Genomic DNA, 9,886 nt, shown 5'->3' with positions numbered 1-9,886 from the left:
GGGGGATTTACAGAAGGAAGACACTCTCTTAATTAGTGTCAGATGGTTTTGGTGTTGTTCAGCATTAAAAATAAATCTCTGCCTTTGCCAGAAGTAAATTTGGCAATTGTGTGCTCCCTGCTGCAGGAAAACAATGTCTCTCTTTAGAGCCCCGAACCAAGCTTTGGCAATGAAATGAGGCCCAATGTCCATTGATCTCGATGGAAAACCTATTATTAGAAGGATCACTGTGACCACATCCTGCCATCATTTGTACCCAGAACCACCACTGAGGTCAGCAGGATTTTTGTGCAAATATTTATGGCAGGATACGGCCCACTTCAGGGCTTTCTGAGGGCTGACAAGCCCTYAGCTGAATTGTTCCTTCTTCCAGTGTTGATCCTATCAGGCTGCTAAAATCTGAGCCATGAACAAGTCAAAAACCCCACCATCCACATTGGTGTTGACTGAAACCTGATAATGCAGTTTGGGCAATTTGAACTCAGACATGAGGCAAGACTCTGGCATTGCACAATGTCCTGGTGGGTTATGCTATGCCTTGGACACTGGATGGGTTGTATCTTTCTAATTCCTCAAGAAAGCAGCAAGGAACAACTTTGATAGGTCTGTGGCTTGGGCAAGTGAAAACTGTTGATAATTGAGTAATTGAAGATTTTAGTTTTCAGCAAATGCTTYGCATGTGTGACTAGTGCAGCTAATTTCCTGCTTGCCAAATTCAGTTCTATCAACACTTATTGGAACCACTAGCTGGGCTAGAGGGAATGCTCTCTTCTTTATCCTTTTTGGATATGGGGAATAAATGAATTCTTTTCAGCTTACTGTACATCTGTGTTTTCACTGGACAGCAGAAAACTGTGTCACTGACTCATTGTTTGATCTTGGGTAAATCATCTAATCCTGTCTATCCCAGTACCCTCATGTGCATAAATAATGTAATGACTCTCATCTGTCTTTACAAGCTGTTACAATAACTTCAGTTTATGTAGTTTTAGATTTACTTGAGTCTTTTCCACAATGTTTTATTGGTGAAAGGAGGCTCTTTCCCAAGTCAAAAATTTTCTTATCTCTGCTGGGTGCTGAAATATTCACTATTCACAGGTTTAGATAAATTTGCATAAATGACAGTATTTTAGCTGAAGTGTTTTTCATACCTGTAGGGCCAGACTTGGAGTTGATAYGGATTTGACACTGCAGAAATTTCTCTGATAAAATGACAAGCTGGCATTTTCAGCAATAGCTGCTGCAGCYCAGCTGGGTGGCTGGAAGGTGGGAACATTCTTCCAAACTCTGTAAAAGAGACACAACAATGAATTGATGTTCACCTGAAAGTGGAGTTACCCCTTGGTTCACATGGAGAGTGTATTTTAGGTTGAAACCTAAAAACAAATTCAAAACTTGATCATTTCCCTATGTACCAACAACTATAAAGAGAAACAAAAAAAAACTAAACCAAACCCAACAAAAACCCAAACCCAAAACGTGGCTTGAAAACACAAATGGRCCATTCCACAATAGCAAGGACATTTTCAACTATTGACTGCACAAAATGATTCTTTGCATTACAATCTGCATCTTGAGACCCAGGACTAACATGATCTCTGGCCTCTTCCTCCTGCATTTTATGCCTAAAGAAAATGTCACTTGCTGGGAAAGAATGACTTGGTAATAACAGAACTTTAGCAAAAAATGTAAGTTTCAAAGGAACTGGTCTGTTGGAAACCTTCTTCAATCAGAGGTAAAACTTGTGGAGGAAAGAGATTGTAGGATTTGAAGATTTGAGAGTACAGGGGATGGGTGATATTCTCTCTATGAGCACTTCTAAGGTATAGGGAAGAAAAAGGTTTGTGTCTCTGTTTTGATGAGAAAAATATCTACTTTTCTATTAGACCAACGCAAGAATAAAACTAATTACAAAACATSAAAAATGTTTGCAAAACATAATTCTTGTTTTCCAGCCAATTCTGGGCCTGAACGATTCTGGAGGRAGAAGTTTCCTCTGCAACAGGAAAGGTGTGATCCTGCTGCTGCCCCTTAGTCAGAGGTGTCTGGCTCTCCAGTGGAGCTCMCAGCAGAGCAGTTTCCATCTGATCYCACACAACATCCAAAGCASGGGCAGTCGGTGCCTCATGGACACAGCTCTGTGGTTACAGTGCTGAGTCAGGACTCAGACTGGGTTCAGTTCTGGCTTGCCCTGAGATTTCTTRCTTAATCTTGAGCAATGTGCTTAATGTCTGTGTTTCAGTTTTCTATCCGTGAGTGTTTGCCTGCATGAGGCATCAGTGACCTGCTTTAAGTGAGATATTTTCATTTATTTCAACCTGGGACCATTTTAAGGTCAGTTTAAGCTTTTTTAGATAGATTTAAGCTAAGTGAAAATAGGAAATTTTCAACTCAGTACATGTTTTGCAGAGGTGCATCTAAAAATCTGATTTAATCAAGGTAGGGAAACTTAAAGGTTCATTAAAAAATTTTAGGCAGTCTTGGAGGTTTTTATTAGTTGGGACCCTTTGGGCTTCCCCACCTGAAATGGCCCTATATTCATACAGGTTTTGGAGGGAAAATGGGATACTCACACTTCAGGAAGAACACAAAACCTTAAGACCAAGGTTTCTTACAGGGTCTAATAAAAAACTTAATCATTTTTCGTCTCCACCACTGCAGAAGCTAAAACAGTAGGAGACTCCAAATTCAGTGATTTTATTGCTGCCCTTTGAATAAAAATATACAGGTTCAGTCTACATGGAGAAGCTGCATCACTGAAACAAAAGGGAACTCTTTAACTGCTTCCTTCTATTGTCTTCCCTTACTATCTGCTTTGCCACCCACATTCTTTTTCTCTTGGAATTAACACCATGGTTTTTCTGTTTCCCAGGAATAATAATAACAATAATAGAAAATTAGTGCTTTGCAAATAACTGWGGAAAATACACACGGAAATCTTTAGGAGTGAAAATAGCTGCAATGGATGACAGTTGCTATTAACAATGGAAATGTTTGGCTTAAGATATTTAAAAAAAAGGCATGAAAAAGCATGTTAGAAATGCTGAAATTTCATCTGGAGGACTAAGTGCATGATCTTCTCAGGCACAGGAAGAATAGAGGGGAGATTGTGAATACCCCAAAGTCCTGACCCGCCTTTGTAGAGTTCTCCTTACCACAGGCACTAAGTGTTCTTTAATGCAAGTCAAGCACTCCAAATGAGGAAAGAGAGAAAAATTAGTCTGAACAGGAAGCTTCAAATATTCGAAGACTAATTGAGTTTAGATAATTAAGGGGTTTTAGAGCAGTAATTCAGAGGAGAATGRGAGGGGAGGATAGTTTAATTGAGATTGCCTGTCCATCTGTGAATTCTCCATGCATCCTTCTGTGGCATGTCCCGCTTGTCATTCCTTCTGACCTGAAGGAGCTCATGTCKTTTGTATTGACCTTATTAGCTGGCAGCACTGCAGGCTTCCCCTTGATTTCAGAGCTGTTTGTGCCCTTCCTCTGGTGCAGAGCAAGTGTGGCAGCTGCTTGTGCTGTCCTGCACTTGGAAATGCCCTGCCCTTGTGCCTTTTGAGAGTTCCTGGGGTCATGGGGACCTGGGGATGAGGAGCAGGGTTTGAAAGCTGCTTTGTGTTTCTGTGTGTTGGAGCTAAGTCTTCATCTCTGCTACAACAAGGCAGCCAAAATTGGAATAAAGACCCAAACCTTTGCTGCTAGGGATGGGTTGACAGTAGTGATAAGCCTGGCTGGTTCAGGGAGGAGGTTCCCAATAGGTTTGCACTGATTGCTACTAAGAAAGCAGCTTTTATTTAGGATATCCTAGTGTGTTCTGCACCTTGGGAGTRCCTGTGCCTCTGCTGGCTGCACATACACCATGTATTCCTACTGATCCACAAGGATGTCTCACAGACCTGCTGTCTTAACATGCAGAGAGTGTGACAGAGACAGATCCGTGTGGCACTGTGGACACGAGGGATTTGGACACAGCAAGCAGGAAACAGGTGAGTGAGACCACCCAGTGCTTCAGGAGGTTCACTGGTTGTTGAGGATGGTGCCCTGGAACTCCCAGCCATTGACTCAGCCACTCTCWGACAGCGTGGGCAAACCTGGAGCACTGCGAGCATGGTGGTGACATCTCAATTTTGATTTAGTGTTGAATAAATGAGAAACAYGATGCTAGAGCCGTGTCCTGCCCCACCATCCCTCCCTGGGCCCGTGTCCACCCCGTGGGCGAGTGGCGTGAATTCCAATTTTACGCTGACTGGTGCCTGTAGAAAMTCCAGTGATTTAAAGAAGGCTGGCCCAGCACCATGCCAAATGTAATCGAGATCAAAATGCTGTTAAAGCTGCAGCAGGTCACGTTTCTTAATTTAGAAATCTACTAGCAGACAGTGAGAGGAGAGCCTTGGAGCCTCTACCAACCCTGACAAATTGTAATGCACTTCTTGAGCTGTGATGGTTACAAGCAACTCATCTCAGTGCCATAAGGACCTCTGACAAATTCCTAAAGGCACCTGGAAGTGGATTTTCCGTGGTTTTTTTTCTTGTCTCCTGCTCTGTTACGAGTTGCAGCAAAGCATGAGGGGCCCTTTCCTGACAGACCATCSCGCTCGCACCAGGAATCTGCTCATCAAAAATGAGGAAACAAACTCCAGGATGTTTTTGTGGGGAGAGCCAGGCAAATGCTCTGTGCTAACCTGCCATCAGCAGGTGTTTTCCTAGTGATTGTCATTGTTGCTGCCCCTCTGGGACTATTCAGATATGGAAAGTGGAATAAATAATCAAAGAGGATGTTCCTAGCTGCTAATTTTCAGTCAGATTTGATACTGGTCCAAGATTTAACACTTCCTTTCTCTGCCAGCCGCATACTAAAAATAACATATTTTCAGGATATTGGAGACCACTGGAAACCTGTAGTATTTGGCTCTTGAATGTTGCCTTTCCTCTAGAGATCTCAAAGCAAAACGCTAGATCCTCATCACATCTCCTTGGAACTGGGAGAATTTAAGACATTTTTGGAGCTACTTGAGATGTAGGTAAACAGGAGAATGGCTCAAAAGGTCTGAGTTTCCTTTTTGAGTGACATTATTTAAAAAAAAAGAAAAAGCACATTTATCTTGGCTTGTCTCACTGTCTTCTGGCTGTGGCTCAGACTGTGATTGACCCTTCCTGGGGCCAGGGGAGATGCCCTTGGTRGATGTAATGGGAAGACACTAACTGGCACGAGGGTTTCCTCTGCAGAAAGATTATTGCCCTCAATAAAGTATGGAAAGTAGTTAATTTACATATTCTTGTTGGGGTTTTTGTTTTCTTTTCTTTTTGTGGGTTTTTTTTTTTCCCTAGTTAATCAGGGCTTTAGATGCCTTCCAGTAATCAGACTCATTAACTAATACTTATGACACAGGGAATGTTTTTTTTGGTTATTTGACAGAGTTTTGGTTGGGTTTTTTTTTTGTATTTTTTTTTCTTCCTTTCTCTGTATTTTTCTTTTTGGTCTTAGTCATTGGTTAATATAGAGATGGTAGAAGCAACTAAAAAAAATAAAAGCATGGTTTGGCTGGCAGGGATACAGCAGATTGAATCTGTTTGTCTGGAGGGGTTGCAACGTCCCAGAGTCAGGAGGGTTCTCTGCCTGCTCTGCCCTGAGCATGACGTGTCAGATGAGTTTTCTCAGGCCTTGGGAAAGCAGCTGCTTCTCCAGTGTTGGGAAAACAGCACAAAAATGGTGAGCTTCAGCCAAAAGTCCAGTGAAAGGGCTGAAATAGAGACTGTTCTGACAGACAGGCCAAGAGCAAGATGGAAGTTCCCCAAGGAAACAGGATTTATTTGGATTCTCAAGTAATTGAGCACTTTTCTCCCAAGGCTCAAAGTAGTTGCAGAGCCTCTTCTTCTGAAGGACAACCAATGATTTATTGTGTGTGATAGTTTTGGTTGCTCTGCTCATTTTGATAATTCACTTAAGTGTCTCCAAGCAGCTGTAATTTAATCAAACTGCCAGGAAAACAGCAGGACCGTTCATCCCACAGTGGGGTGTGCACAGCTGCCCATGGAGGCCCTGTGAAGCCACGTGATTTTCATCTYGTGCTGATTTTCATCTTGTGTCACCTCTCACAAAAGGCCTTGAGTTCCTGCAGGTACTGGGATGTTTTCCTCACTGGAAAGGGGCYGTTCTTACTCTTTGATGTCGGTGATGCGATGACTTGGAGATAACTACAAGAGTCTCCTCATGGTGAGCAAGCRCTGGATTGTTTATTTGACAGAGAGAATGAAGTCACCTGCCTGATGAGAGATCTAAATGTTAGCGAAATGTCAAAACTGCCCACATCTGTTTCATCTGCCAAATCTCAGGGAARTTATCATTTCCACCCTCCTTGGGAAAGCTGTTTTTGTTATGTTAAGCAGGGTGGCTGTGCTGTACTGTCTACCTGACTACTCTGAACCAATCTGTTGTTTTCTCCTTGCTGTTCCTCACCCCATCCTGACAGATGTGAAGGAGCACAGGTACATCATAGATGTTTTTCCCCCCAGTGTTGATGATAAAGTACCAGGTCTGGTTAGAGATATTTCATGCCTGATGGTTGCATCATGCTTAGTGACCTTCAGACTCTTGCTTGTGTGGAGACTGTGGGGACCTTTTGATTTACAGCACTGCTGAAGCGGCTGCACACCTTGGCAAGGGCCAAATGACTATTTCAGTTCAAGTCTGTGGGTGACAAGTGAAGAGACACATTTTGCACTCCTTTCACACTGCTGAGAGATTTATTTATTTTTGAATCTTACAGATTTCATTTGAAGTTAAAAAAGAGAAAAGATCTCTTCTTTACCTAAAGAAGAAAATGCCTTAGTGAAACATTTATGTGTCTTTTTTACTTTTCATTATTCAGRGGTTGCTTCCTCAAGGAATCTCTGTCCCAGCTTTTCCACCAGTTCCTGGTTTTTCTGGGCTTTCCCCTCCATGTTAGTAATTTCTGGCTCCTGCTTGGGATTATTCCAGTACCCTCTGCTTCATCTCCACTTGAAAAAAAAATCTTTCCTTTGCATCTTGCCTCTCTTTTCCCTTGGCAGGAGACAAAAGGGAGGCACTGCTTGTGGAAGAGTAACCCCTTTCAGACCTGTGAACACAAAGTGAGACTGAGAGAATCCATCTCTGCTGTGTTTGATGCAGAKATGAAGAGATGGTAGATATTTGGGGGATTCCTGGGCTGGGGCTGGAGGAGCAGAAGTGAAAGACAAGACAGCTGTGGTGGGGAGCAGGATTCATTCCCCGGCTCCCTGTCTGCACCCTGTGGCCTTCTCGGACGCCGCCAAGCAGGTGCCTGTGGGCTGAATTGCAGTGGGTATTGCACAAGGAGCTGCAGGCTGGTGGAAAGGCTCCAGGGAGCCAGCTCCTGCCTACGGACTGGAGCTTTGACTCCCTTAGTCTAGACACTCTCACGGGGATTACGTCAACAATAATTTGTCAGTCTCTATTTATTTTCCAGTGGCACGGTTAGTATTTACTGGTGCTGAGATTCTCCTCACACTCTTCCATAGTTTATCATAGAAGAGGCACTTTGGGCACAGCACCTTCCTAGGCCACAATTTCCATGGGTTTTTGAGTAACATTAGTGATACTCATGCTTAGGAGAAGGAAATGTACCTAAGCATCCACATCCCACTGAGGGGCAAGAACATCTTTTGTGTATTTTGATGCAGCTGGTTCTCCAAAAGCATCAGATATTTTAGTCTGRGTTGTACCTATTCAAATATGTTCATCAGGTTTCGGAATAAGGTCTGAACACACATTGCTGTCACTTTAGGAATATATTTCTTCAGTCTCAAAACCATTTATTTAAATTCCAGTTTTTTACAATGACTTTGAGGTACAGTAAATTTACACACAATCCATGGGGAATGTATCCATAGCCCAACTTCAAAYATGGATGTTGGTGACTAACATGAGAGGCTGCTGTCTCAGCTTCTCTGKGTAGAGCAGATGCCTCTGAGCTGCCTTTTGCTGAAGCTTTCCAAGTAAATTTGTTCTCTGACACACCCTCTGGAAAAGTTTTCCTCTTCCTATGGACCAGAGAGATGGACTATATTAAAACATAATTTTAAAATAAAGCTGTGTGAATAACCACCTTTAAAACTCCTCCYTTCTTTTCACAACTGGGTTAGAAGCTCAAGTGCTGACAACATTTTATGCCCCAACTTCTGGACTCTGCACTTTCCATGATGTTTTGTCAAGACTCCATAATTCAGAGAGGGTAATTGAAGATTGTGAATATTAAAGATCTGATATGAAATTTTCCAAGTCTACAAAATGTGAATTTCTTAGAATGTGTTGAGTGCAGAGCTTGGTTTATGCAGCAGGACAATGCAAATTTTGGAAGACTTGTCTTTCATGTTTTGGATTTCCCCCCAAAGTACTGAAAGGGCRTTAAACCACAGTTTAAYAAATAAAARAGAAATCAGTTTAACTCGTTGGTTGTTGGGGAAAGGGGAAACCCATAGAAAAGTAAATCTTTAACTCAAAACAAAAATCAAGGAACTTTCTCAAACTCAGAGGATCGATGTTGTTTTATTATTAAACCACTRTGCTGTTGTTCCCATGGAAACAAAGAAACAAATATTTGAAGCTGTGTCACACCTTCCACCAAAACTGCAGTTAAGAATGTTTTGGAAAGTGTTTTGTGTCAATGACAGCGCTCCTGTGCTCTGAATGACGGCTTTGTGCAGCTCCTGGGCTCCCACACAGGCGACAAGGTGAACTCCCCACTTGGCCTCCTGAACATTCCTTGTCTTTACAATTCTCTACAAGGAATTCATTGCACCAGGAGCTCGGTGCCCAGTACAAATGACAAGTTTGAGGCTGCAGCAGTGACCCAGATGAAAAGTGTGACAGCGGCAGCATTTGGTTGTTCGCTGTTGGTTTGGGTGGGGKTTTTCAGTCCCTAATTTTCTACAGATCAATCCTATTACCATGCCAAATGATTTYACCTTGAACCCAGTGGGATCTGTTCAGAAATGGAAGGGAAAAAACCCATGAAACATAGCTGAGATTTTGGCTTAAAATAATATTTACTTTACTGAGATAATATGATCCATCTCCTCATTACCARTGGGAAGAGATCTTTCCATGCTGCCAGATATCTTTTACCTGAGGCACCCCATCTGTTTATATTTGCAGGCTGGGGGGAGTGGAGGAAATCTGATCAAAGTTAGCAGGTGCTCCTTTTTGTTAACTTTTTTTTTTTTTTTAATTAAAATGCTGCTCTTGTCTTCTCTTTGCCCATTTCTTTCACCTCCAGATCAGCCATCACGTTTTAACTATTTTAARCAGAAAGTTCTCTTGTTACCGTGTTTTCCAAACAAGGAGTTTAATCCAAAGAAGAAGTAAAATACATTGACTCTGGTATTCTGTGTTGGATTTTTTTAGTGAATATAAGGTCAAAACTGTAAYTAAATAGCTCACCACTGGGAAAAGCATCATATTTCTTATTTCCAGCAAGGAAAATAGCTGATGATGTCTCATTAAGGACAAGCCCATTTTGCAACCTTTCCCTTGCTGGAAGCACTAATCACCTTTTTCTTGCCTACCCACATATCTATTTTCACTCAGTTSATAGAAGTTTCACATCTTACAAATCTCTTTGGCACTGTTAATAGTCTTTGAAATCCTCTACTTGGTTCAAAAGCTCTTAAGGCTGCAAGGGGGGAAGGACATTCACATGATGCTTTTGCACATTGGGCTGAAATACACTTTTCTGATTTGTAAGGAGACATCAGGATGATTTCAACTCTATAAAACTGAGCTCCCCTGCTGAGCCAGAAGGCCAGGTTGGATGGGACTCTGAGCARCCTGGTCTAGTGGAAGGTGTCCCTRCACATAGCAGGGGTTGGAATGAGATGATCTTTAAGG

General features: G+C 42.2%; 1 long non-coding RNA gene across 10 annotated transcripts in view; it reads left to right on the top strand.

Annotated features, from left to right (window-relative positions):
* LOC130576046 (uncharacterized) overlaps window positions 1–9,886 on the top strand; it is a 116,736-nt gene that overhangs the window by 21,337 nt on the left and 85,513 nt on the right. Inside the window, exon 4 of one of the 10 annotated variants that reach the window (XR_008965629.1) lies at window positions 3,918–3,986. The exons of the other annotated variants lie outside the window; for them this stretch is intronic. This is a non-coding gene — a long non-coding RNA (uncharacterized LOC130576046). The remainder of the gene's footprint in view (window positions 1–3,917; window positions 3,987–9,886) is intronic. 10 annotated transcript variants of the gene reach the window in all.

This window comes from Malurus melanocephalus, unplaced genomic scaffold, assembly GCF_030028575.1.
Source record: "Malurus melanocephalus ecotype Western Australia unplaced genomic scaffold, MMel_1.1 scaffold_125, whole genome shotgun sequence".
Lineage (NCBI taxonomy): Eukaryota > Metazoa > Chordata > Aves > Passeriformes > Maluridae > Malurus > Malurus melanocephalus.
The sequence above is the reverse complement of the archived record's forward strand: the minus strand, read 5'-3'. Positions and strand labels throughout refer to the sequence as shown.